The sequence below is a fragment of the Hyperoodon ampullatus genome (assembly GCF_949752795.1).
Source record: "Hyperoodon ampullatus genome assembly, chromosome: 6".
Taxonomy (NCBI): domain Eukaryota; kingdom Metazoa; phylum Chordata; class Mammalia; order Artiodactyla; family Ziphiidae; genus Hyperoodon; species Hyperoodon ampullatus.
The window spans coordinates 118,790,772-118,814,876 of record NC_136919.1 but is presented as its reverse complement, the minus strand read 5'-3'; the positions used below and the strand labels follow the sequence as shown (position 1 = coordinate 118,814,876).

The 24,105-nt window shown below is 38.2% G+C and overlaps 1 protein-coding gene across 1 annotated transcript in view; it reads right to left on the bottom strand.

Annotated features, from left to right (window-relative positions):
* The window catches only part of HMBOX1 (homeobox containing 1), a 169,156-nt gene extending 147,470 nt beyond the window's left edge, over positions 1 to 21,686 (bottom strand). Inside the window, exon 1 of the mRNA XM_079705773.1 lies at positions 21,605 to 21,686. The gene's annotated coding sequence lies outside the window, so the exon portion shown is untranslated. The remainder of the gene's footprint in view (positions 1 to 21,604) is intronic.
* Positions 21,687 to 24,105: the final 2,419 nt, after the last annotated feature.

Sequence of the window (24,105 nt, the reverse complement as noted above, 5' to 3'; positions counted from 1 at the left end):
CTGATGAATTTTGGGAGATATTTAATAAATAGAATTCTAGAAGATGTGGAATGAAGGATATAGAAGAGTCAGGGATAGTCTCCAGGTTTCTAGCTTGACTAGATGTTTGATTGGTGGTGTCATTTCAAGCAACAAGCAATAGTAGAAGAGAAAACCTGAATGTGACTTTTGGAAGTGTTGATTTTGAGATGCCTTTGAGATACCCAAGAAGAAATGGCTAAACTGTATATAAAGTTCTCTCTGCAGCTCAACAGAGAGGTCTGGGCTAGTCTATAAGTGGTAACTGAGGCTATGGAAATAGATGAGCTTGCCTATGGAGTGTGTAATGATAAGAAAACAGGGCCTGGAGCAGAACTTTGAGGAACTTGAAAACTTTTATTAGAGGGCAAGAAGAAGCCTCCAAGAGACTAAGAAGAAAAACCAAAAGATGGAGGTGTCAAAGAAGCCAAGGAAGGAAGTGTTTCAAAAAAGAGGCATGATCCCTAACAAAAACTGTTGAGATATCAAACTGGAAGACTGAAATTTGTCCATGAATATTAGTTACACTGCAGAAAAGAGTTTTGGGGATTAGTAACAGTGTACACCAAATTTTAGTGGATTGGGGAGTCCATAAAAGGTCAGGAAATGGAGGTGAAAGCTGCCTATAGTCCATATTGCCTGTAGAGGACAGAAGAGATATACAGCAGAATCTAGATGAGAAAGTGAGGTTGGAGGAAGCTTTTTTCTTTTTCTTTTTAGATGTGAAATACTTCAGTGACTTTAAACACTAATGAGATGTAGGATTTATCTCTTATTAAGAAGCTTGAAAATGCCAAATATTCCTTTGCCAGCTTCCTTTAGAAACAGAGCATTGGCTGGCAGAGGTACCTGCCTCAAACTTTGAATTGGGAATTTGTGTCACAAACAACCAGAAAACATTCTTTGTTTTTGTTGTGTGTGTTTTTTTTTTTTTGATGTAGACCATTTTTAAAGTCTCTATTGGATTTATTACAATATTGTTTCTGTTTTATGTTTTGGTTTTTTGGCCACGAGGCATGTGGGATCTTAGCTCCCCGACCAGGGATTGAACCCGCACCCCCCTGCACTGGCAAGTTAAGTCTTAACCACCGGACCACCAGGGAAGTCCCCAGAAAGAACATTCTTAAGTAGAGAGGACCGTTGTAGCAAGATTAAGTTTCAGGGCAGCAACAAAAGTCAAGCAGCAGCATCACTGGTCTAGTGCCAGCAGTAGTAAGGAAGCAACAATAATGCTGTCATAACCAGACCAGACCTGAGGTGTGGTCCTGGCTGTGGTTCCTGCCGGGGAACAGCCCGCAACAGCTCTTCCCCTTGTACAAGGCTGGTTCTCTAGTCTTCCTAGAAATGCTGAGAACTTCCTAACATCCATTTTATAAATTTACTTTTAGTTTAAACAGCCAGAGTCAGTGTTTGTTGCTCCAACTAAGAAACCTGACTACTTGAGGAATTACAACAAAAGGCGATGTTTATGTCAATGTTATGTTGGCAAAACAGCTCCCCGAACACATTACCAGGAGATCTGGTTTGAAATAGTGATTGAGTTATTTAGCATCGTTCAGCAAGCAAATTCCAGCATTATGTAAGTACTTTCTGAAACAGGGCTGAAGAACAGACCCTGCCACTGATCTCCTATTTCATTAGTCCTGTGATTCTTTAAAATAGGGACAATTTTACCAAGAATTGAAAGACTCTCATTTCAAAACACATCAATAAGAGAAAGAAAAGAAAAAAGCCAAAGATTAGAAGAAAACATCTGAAAATCATGTATCTCATAAAAGATGTGTATCTAAAACACAAAAAGAACTTTCAACTCAATAGGAAAACAAACATCCTAATTATAAAATAGGCAAAATACCTGAATAAATATTTCACAAAAGAAGATATATGAAAGAGCAAAAAACACATGAAAAGCTGTTCAGTGTCATTAGCAAATTAGCACCACAATGAGATAATACTTCACTTCCAGAAGAATGGCTATAACCAAAAAGAAAATAACAAGTGCTGACAAAGATGTGAAGAAACTGCAACCCTAGTACATTGTTTGTGGGGCTGTAAAACAGCTTGGCAGTTTCTTAAAAAGTCAAACAAGAGAAATGAAAACACGTTCACACAAGTTGCATGCAAATATTCACATAAGCATTATTCATAATATCCTCCAATCTGGAAAAAACCCAAATATTCACCAGTTGGTGAATAAACAAACTGTATTATTTCTATACAATGAAATATTATTCAGTAATAAAAAGGAACAAAATACTGATACATACTACCCTATGGATCAAAATAAAAAATATTATGGTAAATCAAAGAGACCAGACACAAAAGACTATATACTGTATGATTACATCTACATGAAATGTCCAGAAAAGGCAAATCTGTAGTCACAAAAAATAGATTAGTGCTTGACTGGGGATGGGGACACGAATGGGAATTAAGTACAAAAGAGCATGAAAGATCTTACGGAGGTGATGAAAATGTTCTAAAAATTTGTTTATCCATTCATCAACTGATAGACATTTGGGCTGTTTCTACTTTTGTCTACTATGAATAATGCTGCTATGAACATCTGTTTACAAGGTTTTGTTTAATCACCTGTTTTCAGGTGATGTTTTGCATAAGTTGGCAAATTTACTAAAAGTCATTATATACACTTAATATAAGGGAATTTTATGCTACATAAACCATACCTCAATAAAAATTTTTTAAATTCCCATTTCCCATTTTTTGGTCTTCACAGCAGGCCACTCGGCACTGTAGGGTGAGGCCTCTGTGTATTGTTTGCAGGAGCAGTATTTCCTGTAAGAGAGCTTCCTAGTCTAGGAATGACTTCTAGTACACAGTATTTGTAATACTTGTATATTCTAGAACAGTCCTTCTCAAAATGTGGTCTGCAGACCAATACCAATCTATGTGTACTGTTAACTGTCTGAGACTGTCCATAACTAGGTAATTACAGAAGTTAAGAATATGTGTTTAGAAACTTTAACAGCAATTTCACAAAACAATATATCTGCTGAATCTGATAATAAAATATTTGGACTTGTATCTTATATTGTTTAGGTTATTTTTTTCCATTTCCAGCCATTCATTTTTACTGTATTTTCCATAACAATCAGTCAGCCAATGATTGGAAACTTAATGTTTAGACTTTTTCAGTGTGTACCACTTTTCCACTATCTTACAATTGGCCATCATACCTATCAGTGTAGGTCAAACTCAACATGCTTTCAAATTTTTTTTGTAAACATGCTTTCAAATGCTCCAACAACTCTGGTGGTATATTTATCAATGCCAAATTTTAAGGCCTTCTGTGTAACCCAGATTTTAATAGATGTTCATGTATCTTTCTGTTTTTATCAATATATTTTCGAGTTTATAATTAAAAAACAAAAATCTTCAAACTATATATATTTAATAAATGTACATTTTCTTCCCTTTCCCTCAACTAAAAAAGGCTTGAATTTAAAAAAATAACAAACCTAGTCTTAAAACTTCGATAAATTATGGTCCTAGGAAAGGTTCTATAAATCATTTTAAAATAAAAGTACAAACTAAACCAAAAACATGTTTCTATGCTCATTTGTAAATTAATGCAAAAATGCTATTTAAATCAATATAAACTAATATCTACACATTATATCAATACAACGTGATGCCCCAAATGTGTATCAATGAGTTAAATCAGGCAATATAATGACTACATATACTACTTAAGAGATCTCTAGGAGAAGAGCTTCATAATGTAAGGGTCAGCAAATGGTTGGAAGACTCAAGACAAAAGTAGAACAGTAGCTATACCTAAGATCCCAGAGTGAAGTTGAGCAGCCTGAAGGCTTCCTAAGACAACACAGTCAAATGCAGAGGCATAAAACAAATCAATGACTGAACAAATCATTTTTATACTACCTGGATGAGACTGTTTAGATAATGGATACTATACAATGAGGTAATAATGAAAACAAAAGAGAGATAAACTGAATTACTGTTAAAAATCTAGACCCATGTATAAAAAGGAAGTTATTCAAATCCCCTAAGTGCCCATCACAAATTTGCAGAATTTGAGCAAAGTCAATTAGAAAGTTTATTGTCTTTGATAACAGGTAGCACAATGGAGAGAGTGTGAAACAAGGAGATAAGTGACCTGAGTTCTACCTTGGCAATAAGACTTTAGAGGAGAACATCTTTATTCATTTCCTTATTGGACACAAATGATAAACCAGATTATTTCTGGTCCCTTCCTTTCAAGAATTCTACATTACAGCTTATTGATACAAGTACCAACAACGCAAGACATCATCACCACACACATGGAATAAATTGTCCTAAAATGTTTACTATGCCTCTTCTAAATTGAACCCTATGTATATGGTTCATTTGGAAAATAATCTTTCATTTAAAAGAAATTAATTTTCCCCCAAAATCCCACTTAATTATTTTCCAAATAATTCTGATAACTTAAAACATATTTGACTTAAAATTTACTATCTTTATCAGTTTGGAATTATTAGTTTGGTAATCCATTCAAAACTATCATCTTCAAGAAGTTTTTCCTAAGAATCTCATTATGCTTGAAAAGGGAGAGGAGATGGATACGCAAAGTTAAAAAACGTTTAGATATTGAGTACTTTATAAATGTAATGTATTTTATAAATGTCTTGTAAGACAATACATAAATATACAAAACATTTTTATACGATGAATTTTGTTTTTATATAAGCTTGAGGGGAAGAAACTGATAATTTTTAAAAATCTCATTAAGTAAGAGTTAAGCTCAGTTACGCTGCTCTAAGTAATCTCTTATCCTTCTCTTACAAGTTTTTCTCCATAAAGAAATCACCACCATTAGCAGAAAGTGCAGGAAAGAAGACCTAACATTTCCCCCCAACAACTACAGAAATAGTAATTAACAATCCTATGCTAATTCAGTTTAATCCTCTAGCTCTGAGATTAACCATCTATTCAGGCTATATTTCCCACTGGGTACTAGTGACTAATAATTCATTAGGGTATCTAAAATGCCAGTTTCTGGATTTCTCTGATTAATCTCTGATTAAATTCTAAATAACACCATTTTTATTAGGCAATGAGTCAGCTTGCACAAATTCATGTAACCAAAATTATGCATATATTCTGAAAATCCATATAATCAAAACTGAAAAAAGTGCTAGTAATGCAAAGATCAGAAATATATTAGAATCAAGTCTTTAATTAACTAGTAAAATTGAGATACTGAGTTCAAGTATTTTAAAGAAGTATAAGAAATGTTTTAGTAAAAGGCAAGAGACTGGCTGATGGAGTTTAATATGCAAAGGTCCAGATGAAGGTAATCTAGGAAGACAAAAGACAATCATGGAAGTTAGCCTGCTTAAAACAGAGATCTGTTAAATAGAGTAATGCCAGCTGGTGTTTGAAGCACAAAAAAATATGATTAAATATATTTCACGAGAGGGACTGCAACCCAGCAAAATGATTTAATAACTTCTAAATAGAAGAGGCTTCCTGATTATCCCAAATACCAAAGATCACTGAAATCCTACCACTAAAGCATATAAATCAAGAGTGAAGACCATTATTCTCTTTCAAAGGCTACTACTGGTATCGCCTCTTCCAGCTCTCCTCCATCACGTCCTTATAAATCCAACCAATTGGCGGCAAGACAAACGCAATTGTAATATAACGTTATAATATGCTCATAGGTTTTTTTGTCTGTCTACTTTTGCTGTGTATGTGTGTGGTTTTTGTTTTGGTTTTCTGGGGTTTTTTTGGCCTGTTTAAGAATTAGTTTTCAGTGAACTTACTTTGAAAACAATTCTTTTTGATAAACAAAAAGATTCTTCAGTTTCTTACTGCTCATATAGAAGCTCTTAGCCAACATACAATTAACCATCACAATCAACCAACACCTTCTAGATTCCCCTTCTAAAACAAACTGACATGGGATACTAAAGGCTAATATCTCACATACTCCTCTGTGTGCCAACCAAGAGTAGGTTGGTTTGCTCCCTCACCGTTTACATCAGTTGTTCTTGCAACTGTGGAATTTAATTATATCTTATCTAAACTAACAAAATATGAGTAGGAAGAATTGTTTCTGTAAAAATTAGGTTAAAAAAAAGATGGGATATTTTGGTATAATAAATGATTTACTTTAAAAAAGAAATGCTATTGAATTGGGTGGGCGTGAAACTACTGTAGACGTAGGGAAAATAATAAAATATTAAGATTTGACTCACAGATTATATAGTAAGTGTCTTTAAGGTCTACCTCCATTTAAAAGAAATCAAAACTTGAAATCATAAATAATACATTATGGGTATGGTTTATGCATGAAAATCTGATGCAGAGTCCCAGTCTGTGAATTCACGCACCCAGAAAAGATCTTGGCCGTAAAGGTTCCTTGACCCCAGCACTATGGACATTTTGGACTAGAGAATTCTTTGTCTGCAGGTGGGGGTGGAAAGCAACACTGTCCTGAGAATTGAAAGATGCTTAGCAGCCATCCTACCAGTGGTTTCTCTACCACCCACTTGATGGCAACAGCAGCACCCCTGCCCAGATCTGACAATCAGAAGTGTCTCCAAACACTGCTAAATATCCTCAGGGGGTAAAATCATCCCAATGGAGACCCACAACCCTATATCAAATGGTTGATAAATACATGTATATTTATATTTTTTCATTAAAGTGAAATGTATAAGTAATCAGCTTTTAATGATTTTTACTATAGCCAATTTTTTTGATTAATTGATCAACTACTAGGTGAAATTAATGGCTTCTCTATACTTAACAGGAAGAAAGAAAAACAATCCTTGAATTGGTAAAGTGCCAAATAAGATAGCTTTACTTTATATATGATGATAGTCCCATTTCTTCCACATCTTTTCTGAGATCAAGACAGAAGCACCGAATTACTGAATTAGTCAGACCAGGGAGAGGAAAAGGAGGCAGCAGCAGCAAAGGGAAAAAAAGAAATTTAAGAAACAATTTCCAAATGGTTGGAAGAGCAGCATGAGGAAAAAGCTTATTATCTCTTGACTACGTAGTCCTATTATTGCAACATTTACTGCAGGCCTATCGACTACCAGTCAAAGAGGTTCCTATACATAAACTCCAGAACGCTTAAATGTCTACTATTAGATGAAGTGGTTATGGCAAATTATGATTCACTAATTTATGATGTTCAAAAAAAATAAGGTGAGTAATGACAACATTATATGTTGTTAAATAAAAAATAAGTTGGTTAATTAACTATACTCCAATATAAAATAAAAATTTTAAAAAAACAGTAACTCTAACATCTATCAAATAAGTTGTTTTACCTTTTAGAATATTAAATATTTATTTTGTCATGTAATGGGATAACATATATCCATGTCAAATATAGCAAAGTTACCTAATGACATTAAAAAAAAAGTTGGAGTATGATAAAATCATGTGTAGACAGTTGGAAATATGATTTGTACATACAGAGAAAATGATTTAACAGTAAAACAAATTATTAACAGCATTTATCCCTGATGTTTTGTATTTTCCATAATTGCCACAACAATATTTCCTTCATACATATTATTCTAGAACGTTGTCACTCCCCCTATCAAGAGGTAGACTCTGTCTGTGTTCCCAGCTCTTGAACTTGGGCAGGCCAGCATGACTGCCTGGATAAGTAACATTGTGTGGTTTCCAAGGCTAGGTCATAAAAAGTGATATGCTTAGCTTTCTTTCTCTTTTGGGACACCTGCCTTTGGAGCCAGCCCTGGGATACCATGTAAGAAATCCAACTATCCTGAAGCCACCATACTGGAGAGACCACATACTGGAGAGACTGAGAGAGGTGCCTAAGAAGCTGCAGCTATCTCAGCCTTCAGTTGTGTGAGTTCTCCCAACTTGGGCATCAGACACATGGGTGATCTAGCCTTCACATAACTCCAGACGAGAGAGCCCACGTGAGAACCACTTAACTGAGGCAACTCCCAGAACCCTGAAAGAGGATAATAAAATGATTATTGCTGTTTTAAACTACTATGGTTTAGGAAGGTTTGTTATGACCAATAGACAGGAACCAAGGTAGAATGCGTTGGGAAGAAGAGGGGGAAGCTACACTTGTTATTTTATACATACTTTTCCATTGCTTAGATTTTTTTCTATATAATAACTTCATAAATGCAATCTTTAAGTCCCTAGATCTCCCACTGCTCTGGTAAAATAAAAGAGGGAAAAACTGAGCTTATCCCCAGAAGACAGTGAACCTAAAATTCCTACCTATCATCTACTCTGACCATTCTGAACCACTGTCATTACTACCAGCATTCTATAGCAAAAATATTTGTCAGGAACTTAGACTCAGCAATCTATTGAGTGCTAATTACTATTTTTAAGGGTGAGTCAGAGAAATTAGTGAATCAAGAATAACTCAGATATAGTACTGAGATCTTGTAACTCAGGATTGAGTCCTCCTTCTGATCCTATCAAAACCAAACTGTGAGCTTCCTAAAGTCTAGGCCTAGGTCTTACATAATATGTAATCAATATTGGTTGGATGAAGGAGACATAGTAAATGAACTATGAAAATTAAAGGGGGAGAGAAAAGAATGCAGAGAAGGATAAGCCAATAGGAGACACAAGGACTTTACACTTCAACTAGGAATCCAATTCATACACATGAAATGAAAACTAAAATATTTAAAATGTGACATACAAGTAAATACAAAAAATTATATAAACTAGTAACTGAGTATGTAAGTGCAGCTCATATACAGAGAAAATGACGGGTCCAAGTGTGACAAGGTTCACTGGACAATGTCTCCTCAGACAGAGAAGGCTTTAAGAAGAACATTTTTACTGGAAAGATAAGGATATAGCAACATATTAAATGGAGAAAGTAGCAAATACCAAGAAATAAAGGCTGAAAACATACAGCAGGAAGAAAGGTGATTTACCTGAATGCCATACAGAAAACATCTTTAAGAATAAGAAGATAGAATGCTGGTAAGGGAGGGAAAAAAATGTTAGAAAACCTTTAAAAAAAAAAGCACAAGGATAAAAAACTGAAATATAACACAATTCGAACTAAGGTGCTTCTTGAATGACTTGATGAAAAGTGTCTGATGAAAATTATTCTAACAGTACTGTGCAGCATGGAATAGAGCAGGGAAGAGGCAGGAAGGCCAGTTTTGCTGCTGCAATCATCTCAGCAAGAAGTGATGAGGAGGGCGACTACAGATGTAAAAAGGAAGAGAATGATCTAAGAGACATGATGGCGAAAGAATCAGCAGAACATTGCTGATAAATTAGATGGGGGAGGAGGGAGAGAGGTACGGAAACGAAAGTACTAAACGGGTGATTTAAAGGTTTTAAATGTAGGAACTCTAAGACCAGAGGTAAATTTTAACAAGAAAGGAAAAAGATGACGGAAGGAAGAAGACCTGGATAGAAGAAATTTTAACTAAAAGGAAATAGGCATTTGTGTCAAAGGCAACTAAGGCCTACAAAAGGATTGAGAAAAACAAATCAACAAACAAAAAATAAGTTAGCTAGGAAAGGTTTACTTCCAACATATGAGAATTCTATTTACAGGAGAGGAGTAAATACCTTAGACACAAAGGCAGAGCCAACTAATAATAAGATAATAAGGTGTGCCTTAATCTGTGCCAACCACTCTCCTAAGCACTTTACAATATTGCCTGATATGCTCACAACAATCCTATGATATGGGTACTTACATTTATCTCCAATTTACGGATGGAGAAACTGAGACATAGCAAGGTTTAATAAAGTTACAGAGTAAGTTGTGGAGGTCAGATGTGCACCTAAACAGTCTGGCTCCTAAGTCCATGTCCTCAACCAGCTCAATATTCTAGGATTAATTAAGACTCTGAGAAGACTGATGACAGACCCCCAAAAAAGTAAGTAATTAAATTTGTGAGGGCAAAGTTTCAAAATGGCATACTATGAAAAAATCTTGCTTAATGGATCCAGAAAACTAGAATAGGAGAGAATTTATTGGGGGAAAAAAAAGAAGGCAAGACTGCCTTAAGAGTTGAAATGTGAAAATATAAAAGTTTAAGAAAATGAACTGATGATATAACCATAAAAGACTCGATGCCTGGGCATAATATTGGGTTGGCCAAAAAGTTCGTTCAGGTTTTTCCATACGATCTTACTAACCATTAAGTATAACATCTAGAAAAACAGCCTTGCTTAACCAGAGCATATCCCATGGCACAATTTAGTGGTATAAACAGTTATAGAGGATGGATATGCAACGTTTAACATAATGCAGGCAAATGTCGGGGAGAAAACATTTCGAGTTTCAAACAGGTATTTAAGATTACCAAGCCCTCTACCACAAACCAAACACGTAGAAGGTTCTCAGTAGGTATTATGCTTGTCCGTGCATTTTCCAAATGTTCTGAGGACCACATTATCAGAGTTTTCTAGTATGTTTATAAAGGATGCATACTCCTAGGCCCATCTAAGATTTTAGGAATCTGGTGGTAGAGCTCAGCAAACTCAAATTTTAATACTCTTTCCAGGCAATTCTTTTGCACAAAAGTTGCACTGCCTTCCTTCCTCTGCTGCAGCCTGTGTTAGAAGTAAACACTCCACAACTGTTTCTCTCCTGTGGCTTTGTATTGACTCAGATCTTCTAGGTTCTTTCATTGCCTATGCTTGACTTGTGTTTATTTCTAAAATTTCAGTCCTGGTTTGGTAACATAATCAAGACTTGGTTCTGGAGTTATTAGCCCTGAAATCCATATCGACTTCAATACTGACATTGGGTGGGGGAGCTCTAGTTCTTTCCCCTGACATCATAGATTTTTTTTTTAAAAATCTTATTTATTTATTTATTATTTATTTTTGGCTGTGTCGGGTCTTAGTTGCAGCACGCAGGATCTCTAGTTGCAACATGCGGACTCTTAGTTGCGGCATGCATGCGGGATCTAGTTCCTCGACCAGGGATTGAACCCAGACCCCCTGCATTGGGAGCGTGGGATATAGCTCCCTATGCTATACAGTGGGACCTTGTTTATCTGTTTTATATACAGTAGTTTGTATCTGCTAATGCTGAACTCCTAATTTACCCCTCCCCCTCCCCTTCCCCCTTTGGTAACCATAAGTTTGCTTTCTATGTCTGTGAGTGTGTTTGTTTTGTAAATAAGTTCGTTTGTATCATATTTTAGATTCCACATAGAAGTGATATTATATGACATTTGCCTTTCTCTGTCTGACTTACTTCACTTAGTATGATAATCTCTAGGTCCATCATGTTGCTGCAAATGGCATTATTTCATTCTTTTTTATGGCTGAGTAATATTCCATTGTGATATATATATATATATATATATATATATATATATGTATATATGCATGCCACATCTTCTTTACCCATTCATCTGTCAATGGACATTTAGGTTGTTTCCACATCTTAGCTACTGTAAATAGTGCTGCTATGAACACTGTGGTGCATGCATCTTTTCGAAGTAGAGTTTTCTCTGCATATATGCCCAGGAGTGGGATTGCTGGATCATATGGCAACTCTATTTTTAGTTTTTGGAGGAACCTCCATAGTGTTTTCAATTCCCACCAACAGTGAAGAGGGGTTCCCTTTTCTCCACACCCTCTCCAGTATTCAACATGTCAACTGTTATGTTACCAGATCTGTGTTAAAGAAGATGCTCACTGCTACAGACTCAGCATCTGAATTCCTGTTTATTGCCCCGAAGTAGAAAGGCGCAAATGTCCTGTCTTTGTCCTGATTTACCGCAAAAGCTTATCAAGGATTGAAGACATTTTCTAATCACTATGCAGACAGAGTCTGTGAGAATGCTCCAGTTTCTGGAATTGTGAAGGAGTGAGTTCTTCTAAGATGTCTTTTGACCCCAACGATGGGACAAATGGTGGCCAAAAAGCTGTCTATTGATATGACGTGGAACTGAAAAGAGAGCGTCTTTATTCAACAGGGATGCCTCATGATAGCAGCAATTAGGATCTTGAAAGAAGGGCTTCTAGGTACTTTCATGCTTTAGCAGATCTGTGATTCAGATTGTAGAAGCTGAAGCCATGTCTCTAGTGTTCCCTCTGGTTCTCTTTCCTTAATCCTGGCTAGTTCTGTAGTCCTACTGTGTCATCGTTCTGGCTGGCCTGAGGTGGCTAACATAAAAAGCTAACCTAAATTATACTGGGAGACTTCTGCCATTTCCTGAAAATTATTTGATCCTTGAAGGATGACATTCAATTCACCTTTGTATCCCAGAGTACCTACACATGCACTGCTAGTCTTGACATATTTAACTGAATGCCCTGTTCAATCCCCACAAAAGAATCCTCCTCATGTAGAGCACACAAAGGCATTAGCTTTATATGAAAGGTGACTTCCTCCTGCATCCTACTCACCAAGGTCATGGAATAGGAACAGACATCTAACTCATGGTCATGCAATACATTCAGATTTCTCTCTCGCCAACGGAACTAAAAGAAACACACTGTCACCACTAGGAGGTAAGCTTTAGCTGAAGGAAAGATCAGTTCAAGTCAGCAATATGGCCAACCAAATCCACGTGCAAGTCAAAGTTATGGAGAAGCAGAAACCAAGAAAAACGATAGCAAGGCAAATAGAAGTGGAAGGGAGAAGCGGGAAAGGTACATGAAGCAGACCTGTAAAGAGAAGGCAAGACGAGAAACCATATATCCCCAGAATGAGAGGCAGAGGGAGACTAGCTTCTCAGATCCTGACAGTTCTCCCATTTGCACAAGGTCTAGTTGTTCTTTATCAACCGAAAAGAGCTGGATCCCTACAACAACCTCTCCTTGAAGCCAAACAATTCCCGATTAAAGCACTGTTTTTTTTAGAATGTACACCAAGATATACAAAAAGCTGGCAACAGATAAATCCAAAGAGAAAAAAAAATTGTACCAGGAAGAAAGTGAAATCTCAGATAGCCAGCAAGTTCTCTAAATATGAATTTTACTTATCAGGAAGAACCACCAATATTTACCATATTCTTATCAATGAAACAAATTAAAATTTAATTGATGTTTTCAAAGAAAATTATCAGTGTTGACAAAAAAATTGTCTCAAACCCAGAAGAGACAAAAACCACATGACATATCTTTTCTGTTAATATATTTGAAAATATTTTGTAAGCCTACTTAAAGCAGACCTTTGTTGTTTGAGGTCTGTAACAATCAGTAGTACGTTGGATTAATAGCCTCATCTTTGAAGACAGGCTTTATAACTCATACAGCTGATAAAGGGGAGGCAAAGGCCAGCCCTGTAACTAGCCTTTAACCTGACTGATGGTCCTTTCTTGTACCTAGACTAACAATAGTATCTTTACCATTTTTTTTCTTCTAAAGATATTTTCTCTGAAAACAGTCTTTGAACTGACTTTCTCTGAAGAGTATTCCCATATAACAAATCCCAAATAAAACCATAACATGAGTTCACAATAAATTAATCCAATAAGTTTGCTTCAACACTGTCAAAGACCAAACTAACGTCACAATACCTATAATTTTGTTTATCTAATACAGATTCTAGCGTATATCCTCTCTGGCAAGAAATATATCATTTAAGCCTTGAATTCATTTAAATCATACACATTCGATTTACAGACATTTTTAATATTATTGTTAACTTTTTACTAAAATGTTTAATAGGTACTAATATTGTAAATCTTCAATTAAGTAAAGCTTGCCAATTTTTAAATTCTCATAAGAAAGCTTAATTGGAATTTTCCATAAAAACTTTCAAGATCGGCCTCCCTGGTGGCACAGTGGTTAAGAATCCACCTGCCAATGCAGGGGACACGGGTTCGATCCCTGGTCCGGGAAGATCCCACATGTCACGGAGCAACTAAGCCTGTGCACCGCCACTACTGAGCCTGCGCTCTAGAGCCTGCAAGCCAGAACTACTGAGCCCACATGCCACAACTACTGAAGCCCATGAGCCTAGAGCCCATGCTCCTCAACAAGAGAAGCCACCGCAATGAGAAGCCCACGCACCGCAACGAAGAGTAGCCCCCGCTCATCACAACTAGAGAAAGCCCACGCGAAGCAACAAAGACCCAGTGCAGCCAAAAATTAATTAATTAATTTAAAAAAAAACTTTCAAGATGTGCCAAAAGAACTTCCAAACCACAAAAGGCAGAAGAGTGACGTTACTGACCCAATAATTGGTATCTTTCTCCTTATGCTGACAAAACAACGGAATTTATGAATAAGGGGAATTATTTAATCTCTGGGGTGATAAGAGTTCTGTGTCTTGATTGCGGTGGTGGTTACAGAATCCACACGTGATAAAATGGCAAAGAACTATACATACACAGAGTACCAATGCCAATTTCCTGGGTTTAATATTGCACTCAAGTTATGTGAGATGTAACCATTAGGGGAAACTGAGTGAAAGGTACAGGGCCCTCTCTACTATGTTTGCAACTGCCTGTGAATCCATAATTATTTAAAGATTCCACTTAAACGAGGTACCTAGAATAGTCAAATCCATACAGTCAGAAAGTACACTGGTAGATGCCAGGGCCGGGGTGTGGGGAGGGGGAATGGGGAGTTCGTGTTTAAAGGAGACAGAGTTTCAGTTTAGGAAGGTGAAAAGTCTGGGAGATGGATGACGGTAAGAGGTACACAACAATGTCAATGTGCGTGGTGCCACTGAACTGTAAAGTTAAATATGGTTAAAATAGTATGTTTTATATTATGTGACTTTTACCACAAGAAAAGAATATTTTAAAAAAGTAAATGAATAAGCAAACAATCTTTAGTTTAATTAATAACAAAAATACCACAAATATAAAAAAATTAACCTAAATACCCTGTTTAGTAGACTGGAAAACTGAGACCTAACCAGGTAATACACACCAACTTTCAAGGTCAATAACAGAGTAAAGGCACCTAATTGATATGCTGTTGACTAAGGAACATAAGATTAGAAGTAACCAATCACTTGCGGCCATTAACAATATCTTGTTTTACGGAAGATAATCAGGTCGGTTGATGCCTGGGTTGCATTAAAATGCAATCAGTATATATATATTTTTAACTATTATACTTTATTTAAAGGAAAAAACTTTTTCTGAGGGGAAAAAAATCTCAAAAGAAATTTATATTCAACCTTAGAACTTCCACGTTTGAAGGAATATGAGTGTTTTGAAGAGCATGACACAGTATTCCAAATAAGATCATTGCCATCTTTTCAAAGAGGTCTTCCTCAGACAACAAAGTGAACAGCAACTATTCTTGTCCCTAATGGTTCTAAACAGCTACAACGTAAAACTAAACACAGGCTATCTTTGACTCTAGAAAATGGATTTTCAACCAAATAAAGATAATATTCAGAATAGCTACTTTCAAGTTCCCCACGGTGAACAATTATGTTCCATGAAGGCAAATGTTGGCTAAATTAGTGGTTGCAAACTACAGTCATAATATAGCCTCCTACAAAAATTACATTCTAAAGTCTGAACTGATACCTTAGCTATCATCCTGCTTCCTCTACACAATCATTGTGGGTAACATTTATCCTTATGAGACTCAGTTTGGTAAAAACAGGGCACTCTTTCTCCTCCTTGAGAGGAATGAGACAAAAATGTAAATCACCGTATGTATATCATCTACCACTTTGGAAAATCAACTGGAGCGGTCGAGCCACCCAACCTCAAGTATAAACATCAGCATGTAAATAAAACTGATGTCTGTCTAAAGTGGCTTCCAGATCATATAATGCAACCATGCAATTGTTCCAATAGCGATGTAAAGAAAACACATTACCTGAAATGGAACAAGGATTCAGATTTGTGGGGGGAAAAAGTGAAAGAAGCTACACAAAGTTAATAGGTCTTCAATGAAGTCAGTGAGAAGATAAGAAAAGTCAGATTAACAAGGGGAAATCTAGGCTAGAAACGTAAGAATGTATTAACGGGGCTAAAAAGTTAATTTTAAAATTGTAGCCTGAATTAGGCAGCAATTTGACTAATATTACTTTTTACTTTGGGAGAAAAAAATAGAAGCCAGAGAATATGGAAGCATTCTTCACATAGCAATATACTTTAAAGTTCACAATTCTTTACTTTTGAAGACATTACTAACAACTGCAACTCTCACAGATTCACACCCAACCCTCCTTATCTATACTAAAGAGGCTTGTTGGGCCTACCAGCAGTTTGGCATGGCTAAGGCATAGGGTCTGGGATTGGTAATGATAAATTATAAGGCAGGAACCAGAACATAAACTATCTGGTATAACATGATAATTATATAGTTAACATTTACGATATGCCAAGAGCAGTCTAAGGACTCAACGTCATTCTAAGGGCTCACAATAATCCTATGAAATAAGGAGTATTTATTCCCTTTCAACAGATGAGAAAACGGAGGCCCAGACAGATTAAATCATTTGTCTAAGGTCACATAGCTAGTAAGTGGCAGAGCCAAGATTTGGACACAGGTGGAATGATAGTTTGGATTTATCTGAAAGGCTAAGGAGCCAATGAAGGATTATAAGCAAAGCAAGACCAATATTCAAATTCCCATTTTATTTTAGCAAGATCTATCAGGTAGGAGTGAATAACGACTAAGGAAGAAAACTGAAACCTCAAAATTAGTTAAGAGACTGACGAGGAAAGACAGAAATGATGAAGGCCTCAGTTAAGGGAATAGCAATAGAATGAAAATAATTGAATAGATATATACAGAGGATATAAAATCAACTTGACTTATGATTGGAAAAGGGAGAGTGAGGATGATTCCAAGGCTTCACTGACTAGGCCCAAGCCAACAGCTTCACATTTTGATCATACCATTACTTTATCAAAAGCAGAAAGGTTTAGTATTAAATCATCCTCATATCAGCAACAGCCACAGTATTTGACTTTCTCCTCTCTGAAAAATGCGACTAAATAACTTACAATTACTGCCACTTGGCAACTCCACACTAATTGTTTAATATGCATACAGTAAAGACAGCTATTAAATATTTTCAATAAATGACACGCAGACCATCACTGAACATAACATGGACAGAGAAGCTACAGAAAATCTGTGAAATTTAGCAAACGTTCTTATAATCAGCACTCTAAATTTAAGAAAAATCTAAATGCCCTTTAAATGGATTAGAATCATTTTACCACTTATAGGAAGAGGTCTGTAGACACCTCTTTTAAGATTCAAAAAAAGTAAAACTCATTACTTGAAAGTTAAATCGACTAGGTTCTTTTCTCCCCTTCTGTCTGTAAATGTAAACAAACAAAAAAAACCCCACTATCCTTATAGTCCAAGTCAAGGATCTGTAAAATACTACATTAGGATTATAATAACCACTGGAAAAACTTACTGCAACTTCAACCTTATTACCACTGTAAGGGTAAAACTATGCTAAAGCCAGGGCCTTCCAGTAACTAAATGCTCTTAGAAAGTGTCCAAAACAATGTATAGTAAATTTCCAATTTGTTTCATCTAAGATCAAGAAAAACAAGTTATCTAAAGTACTGGGTTATATTTAAATAGGCTCTAACTAAGAGTTTTACATCACATTATCACTCAGAAAAATCTATACTCTTTACTTAGGATGGGACCTAAGACCAGTAAGTCAGCTGGGGGATAGGGGGTGGGGAGAGGAAGTTGCACCTAGGAATTTAATCACATATTACTTAATATTATTTTCAGAAAATTTTAAATACCACTAGCTTTCTTTTTGAGAGAAACAGATTTTGGCAGAATCTGCTAAAATTATGGTTTGCAGTGATACTGAAAATCTCCATAGCTTCTATAACGTGGACAACATGTGGTGGTGCTTACTCTGGTTTCTAGCTTGAGCCGTTTTTTAGAGTCTCCTATTATTTGTGGTTCAGATTCCTTTTTTATGGGTTGCATGCCTGATATACACCACTATCATATAAAAACAAACATAAAGGTGCTTTATATATGTGAGTGCATATGTGAATGTACATACATGACACTTTAGACAAGCTGTGATTTCCACTCATAAACAACTTTTTTTATAAAGTTCTACTAAATTGAGAAGTAAAAGCCAACAGTTAAGAAAATAATCTAACCATACAGCAAAGGGAGCTGTAAAATTAATTCTGGAAGCCAAAAAAACCTAAATAAAGCAGGTACACAAAACAAACCCAACCTACTTTCACTGAGCATTTTTAAGTTTACCTACAAATGTTAACATTTTTTAAAAGTTGAGGAGTATACCAACTTTCATTTATGAAAAATGACACCCTAGAATAAATTTCTAATTCCCAAGAGAAATAAGTCAAGTTTAAAGATCTGCATACAAAAATAATAGAAGAGCTGCAAAGAAATGAATCGAAAAAGCAAACATGGTTTTACAGGAAACATGGAAGCTATCTGAAACATTAAAAGTGGAATGGACTTATTATCAATATAACAAACAAAAGATCCAAAATGAACAAATTAAGCATAAATACTCCCCATGTGTTTAACTTCTTCTGAAACAAGCAATGCCATACCAATCAATACTTGCCACAAATATTGCCATAAATTGGTCACTTCTATCTTTTTAAAAGATGAAACAATGAAAGGTTTGTTGAAATATATTTATAACTTACCAATACTGAGCTATTAAGTTTCTATTAGTGATGCTTCCACTAAGGATTTGTGCTAAAAAGACTGAAATCTATTCATACAGCAGTGAAAAATGAAGCATCACTAAAGACATTCAATATAAAGCTGACCCCTAAAGGCTCCTTGATGCACGTTTGCAACCACAGTATTCACAGTATGCAGTACACTAGCAACAGATTGGTTAAAAACAGTTTGGATTTTCAACCTCCCATTATACAGGCAACATTTTTAGAAGCAATCACATTAAATAAATATGTCTTTCACAGTTACAGGATGAAATTCTAAGCTTGACAGGCACCAATGCCCTGATTTTCTACTTTTTTCGTAAACCATATGACTTCCACATGCTGAGAACGTATTATGCTTTAACCTGCAGTAAAGGCTTTATAACATTTTAATGCTCAGTGCCTAAAATGCAACAGAAGCACCCCACCCCATCGAATGCAAGAAATATATCTGGTTTCAACCAAAACACTAGTCAGAAAAAGTTTAATGAACGCCTTTCCCAGTAACTAACTTTGCATTTCCGTAGAGGAAAACAAACAAAAAGCAAATCTGAGGCGAGGGTGGGTGGAAGAGAAAATCTTCTTATATTTTAATATTTTTCCAACTCTTAACAAACATTTTAGTCTTTTTATTTCTAAAATAATTATTGAACATTTTAAAACACTATGTCTAATAGAATATCTTTCAGCAGAAAAACACTCTATTATGCAGTTACACAGGATTTTTCTCCAGTTTTTGCAAAGTAATATTTCAGGCTAAAATAGAAGGTAAAAACAAATAATTCTGGAAATCCTAGTCTATAGCAAACTGAAACCTCAACTTTGTATCAACATATTGTATGTTCTAAATTTGAGATTTAGAAAACATCCATTTTTTTTTCTATTCAGGTCAATCTAAATATATATGCTACCTCATGTTTATAGACAGCTTATCTGTGAATGACCAACTGCAGAAATTTCAAATCAAAGGTTATAAAACATACCATAAAATTACACACTATGTGACTTTCAGTTTTTATGGTATCTAAGGTCCTTTACTGATAGGTTCAAGAATTGATAAGTTTGGATATGTAAATATGTAAATACATTAAATTCTCAGCAGTCGAAAGAGAAATTATGCCAAATCCTTTAGTTATTTAAAAGTCCATTACACTAAAAATCTGTGACAAAAGAATGGTTATTGAAAAACTTATATTTCAGACCGAAAGAAGGACAAATTATATTATCTTAAATCTCCTGGTGTAATGTTTTTAAATATTAAACACTGTGAGAAACAAGAGATGTTGCAATCCTCTTTCCTTTATAACTCCAACTGAAACTAGGAAGAAAAAAAAATCAGAATTCAAATTTGCCAAACTTGACTTATACACAGAATTCAACTATGTCTATCTTAGTTGTGCAATTTTAAAATAAGTTTAATGCAAAGCACTGCGATCTTGATGTGATAATTACCTGTGGAAGAAATGCAAAATAAAAACAAATACAGGTCCTTTTCATCGAATGATGCATTTTACAGCAAAACCACTAAAAGCACAACCACGTAGCACAAACTAAATAAACAGGCACAGGAGGCAGCATGTCCATCCAGGAAGAGAAATGTACCACGCCAAGAAAGAAAGGAAAGAAGGAGGGAAGGAAGGCAGACAGGCAGGCAGGCGGGCGGGCAGGCAGGCAGGCAGGGAGAGAAGACAGAGGTTTCTATACCTGCAGGATCCCAGAGAAATGAACTAGTCACATCATTCTCTCCTATATGATACGTAGGGTTTTTAAAGCTCCAGGGTAAATAAAAACAGCAACCACTCTATACCACCATTCAACTTTCCATAGTACAGAATCTTTAATGCCAACTGCATTCTCCCCTTCACTCACCCAGTGTTTCCTCTCTCTTCCATACCAGCTTTCAGACAAATGCGAGACAGAACAGGGTGGGGTAGGAGAAAAATACAAGCAGCGCCTTTCCGCTACTCCCCCCGCACCTCCAACAATTTCCAACAGTTCTTCCTACTACGAAAATAAGTCGCCCTATCTCAGGATACACAACAGTCATTCCGTGTCTTCAGTAGACACACAGAGACGCGTACACATGGCAGCACTCCCGAAGCCCCACCCCCAAGCCCCCGAATCTTAAGTACTGTTTAATCTATATTGAACGCGAAGACCACAGCGAGATCCCTACACCTACTGTTTCGGGGTGAGGGTGGGTGGAGGACTCCTTTCAAAGTAGCCCCAACAGTGTAACCAAAACACGGTTCCGGAATAAAATATTAAGAACACTTTTCCTTTCCCACCTAGCTGCCGACTTCAGGATGCAAAAAGCCATCTCCACACCCCCGCATCGCTCCAGGGCTCCTGCCCGGAGTTTGAGGTGGAGATGCGTCCCGGGAGGCGGGGAGGAGTGTGAGCGGGCGATGGGACACAAACGAGTCGCTCACCGCGGCCACCCTGCGCCGCGTCGCCAGCCCAGAGGTTCAGGACCCGCACCTCGCGCACGCCTCTCCGCCCAGGCCCAGCTAAAAGCTCCGACTCCGGCTCTCGAACTTCCTCTCCGGAGTCGTTTATTCAAGGCGAACACATCACCCAAGTACACGTCACCCAGTTTCAAACACAGTTCTGCACCCCAAACAAACCCACACACCTCAAATTCCCCTCACAGTTTCCCAAACTCCAAACATGAGACCCCACCTCCAGGATTCAAACCTTCCGCCCATCGGGGAGGCAACCAGGAGGAAAGAGTTGGGGAGCAACCGACGCCTTTCCATTACCGCCCCCACAAACTGCCCCACCCCAGACCCTGCGTCCGGGTCGCCCCCGTCGGAAGCCCCCCGCTTCCTCCCTCCACTCAGTCGGGCCGCTTAAGAGACCCATCCCCAGCCCACTCACTTTTTCCCCCAAACCCCTCCAAAAAAAAAAAAAAAGTGAAGAGAAAGAAGTGAGGAAAGAGACTTGAGATAGTCCGGCTTCCAAACCGCTCGACTCACCTCAGAATCCTTGCTGAGTTCTCTCCGCCCGGCACAGCCCCCTCCCCAACGTCCCGGTACGAAGGGCTGAGGTAGGGAGGAGGGGAAAGCGGGAGGGGGAGGGGTGTCTTCCGCGTGGGGCGCCCGTCGGGAGGGGACTGGGGAGGGGTTGAGGCCGGCGCAGGAAGAGGAGAAGGGGGAGGGGAGGCCCCTATCTCCCAGTCTCCCCCTGAAAACCTCCCTTGTCTCAATCACATCAGACTGACTGTCTTTGTCTGGCTGACAACCGCCATATTGATATCAACAGCCCCGCTCCCACCTGCTGCCGCCTGGCGGCCCTGGGAGTTGTAGTTCCTGCCTCCCTTGAGTAAAGGCGCCGGACCGGGCGTCCGGAGGCCCCAGGGAACTACAGCTCCCGGCAAGTCCCGCGCCCATCCGCCTTCCCACAGGGAGGAGGGGAAAGGGGCGCCAAAGCCGTAGGGACTACACATCCCAGAATACCATGGATCCCGGGCCCAGAATGGGGGACATGATATCATGCTGGGGTGGAGAGGGAGGATGAATTGGCGGCCGGGATGAATTTGAGCTGACGGAAGGAGGTATTCTGAGAGGAAAGGGAGGAAAAGGAAAGACGACCACAGTTCCCATGATGCACGGAGAGATGACTACATTTCCCATGATGCAGCGGGGGGGGGGCGGTGCGTAGCGAAGAAAGACTGCATGTCCCGCGATGCTCTCTGCAGGCCGGTGGCGGAGATTGAACCGGAAGACGCCTTCTGGGTCTGAGGAGTGGAGTGACTGGTTTTGAACAGCCAAAAGTCCAATATGAAACTGGTGAGTCTCCGCTCTTAGGTCAGAGGGCATATCCTTTTGGACTTCGTCGTTTCCACCTTGGGAAGGGAACCGTCGCAGAGGAGGGGTGTCAGTTAGGGACTAGAAAGTGGGGTGGATTAAGGAAAGCTACTGTTTGTTGCTGAGGAGTTTGAATCCCACCTCCCACCCCCGACCCCCCGTAACTGCCTGGTCTTATTCATTCCTTGGCGGGTCCCTTTGGTTAGATAAGAGATTGACTCTGTCACCTTTCTTCACATACAAACTAACATTGGGCTTAATGAACCAGGTTTGTTTCGCAGCCGCCACGTGAGTGTTATAATGGGTTAATTTCTTTCCACGAGATTGGCACTTGATAAGCGTTTCTTCCTACGGTTGTTGAGAAGGCTTTGGTTAACATATGAACAGAGTTTAGAAAATACTGGGCAGAGCGTAATCTCTTATTAAATTTTCCGTTATAGACTCCTAACTGCCCTTGCTGTGCAGAGAAGGACGAGGTCAGGGTGTGATCTTGGAGGATTTGAATCTTAAACCCTGTGTAAGATGGGCTGAAAGGAAGTGTTAAGGCGGTCCAGTCTAGAGCTGTAAGGGACTGCGTGAGCCAAGGTTAGATGGAGCATGCCAGGATACCTGGAAAAGTCTTTGCATCACAAAACTCAAACACTTGGCTTATAGGAAAGCTGCTCAGGCCTTTGTTTTGAGCCATTTTACTCTGTGCACACAGATTTAACTAGTTTACTCCAGCTGTATGGGATTAGTAATAGCATAATTAGAGTAGAGAAGCAGGTGTGAGATGCTGTTTCTCAACCTTTTAAAATTCATGTTCCTGCAGCCAAGTGTTGTCAGGCTTTACTTTCTGTAGTTTTTGTAGAAAAACAAAAGGTTTCTTTTCTTAATTATTTGAGCATGCTTTTGCAAAGTGCACGCGTACATACACACACACGCTACAGGCATATATACTCTGCACAGTGTCAGCTGTTTTCTGAGAAGTCAGAGAAAGTATTAAAAGTGGATTCAGGGCTTCCCTGGTGGCGCAGTGGTTGAGAGTCCGCCTTCCGATGCAGGGGACACGGGTTCGTGCCCCGGTCCGGGAGGATCCCATATGCCGCGGAGCGGCTGGGCCCATGAGCCATGGCCGCTGAGCCTGCACGTCCGGAGCCTGTGCTCCGCGACGGGAGAGGCCACAGCAGTGAGAGGCCCGCGTACCGCAAAAAAAAAAAAAAAAAAAAAAAGTGGATTCAACTCCAAAACTGTCTCTATCTACAGCTGCTTAGGTAAGGAGAAGGGCACAGATCAGTAAACGTTGAGAGTAACAATTTGCTCCTGGGTCAGATTTGGAAACATTTAAAAATGCAGAATTGAAAGTCACTACCCTTGCTCTAAAGAAGCATGCAATCTAATGAAGAAGATACAAAGGTAATGAAAAAGTTATAATTCACTGTGTTCATGTTCAGGGTTTGGGGATTGAGAGGATAATGAGGGTGCATGGGGAGTGTGAGACAGCTCCTTGGAAAGGTGACTCTTTAACTGATAAGAAGGGTGAGTAGGCTAGGACCTTCTTGAAGAGGGTTCAGTTTATAGAAGCAACAGAGCTTGGCACCAGAATGGTTGAAACACAGACCATGTTCCCTCAATAAAAGATAAATCACAATTGGTGTGCTTGGTGCAAAGGCAGGCAAGTGGGAAACAGT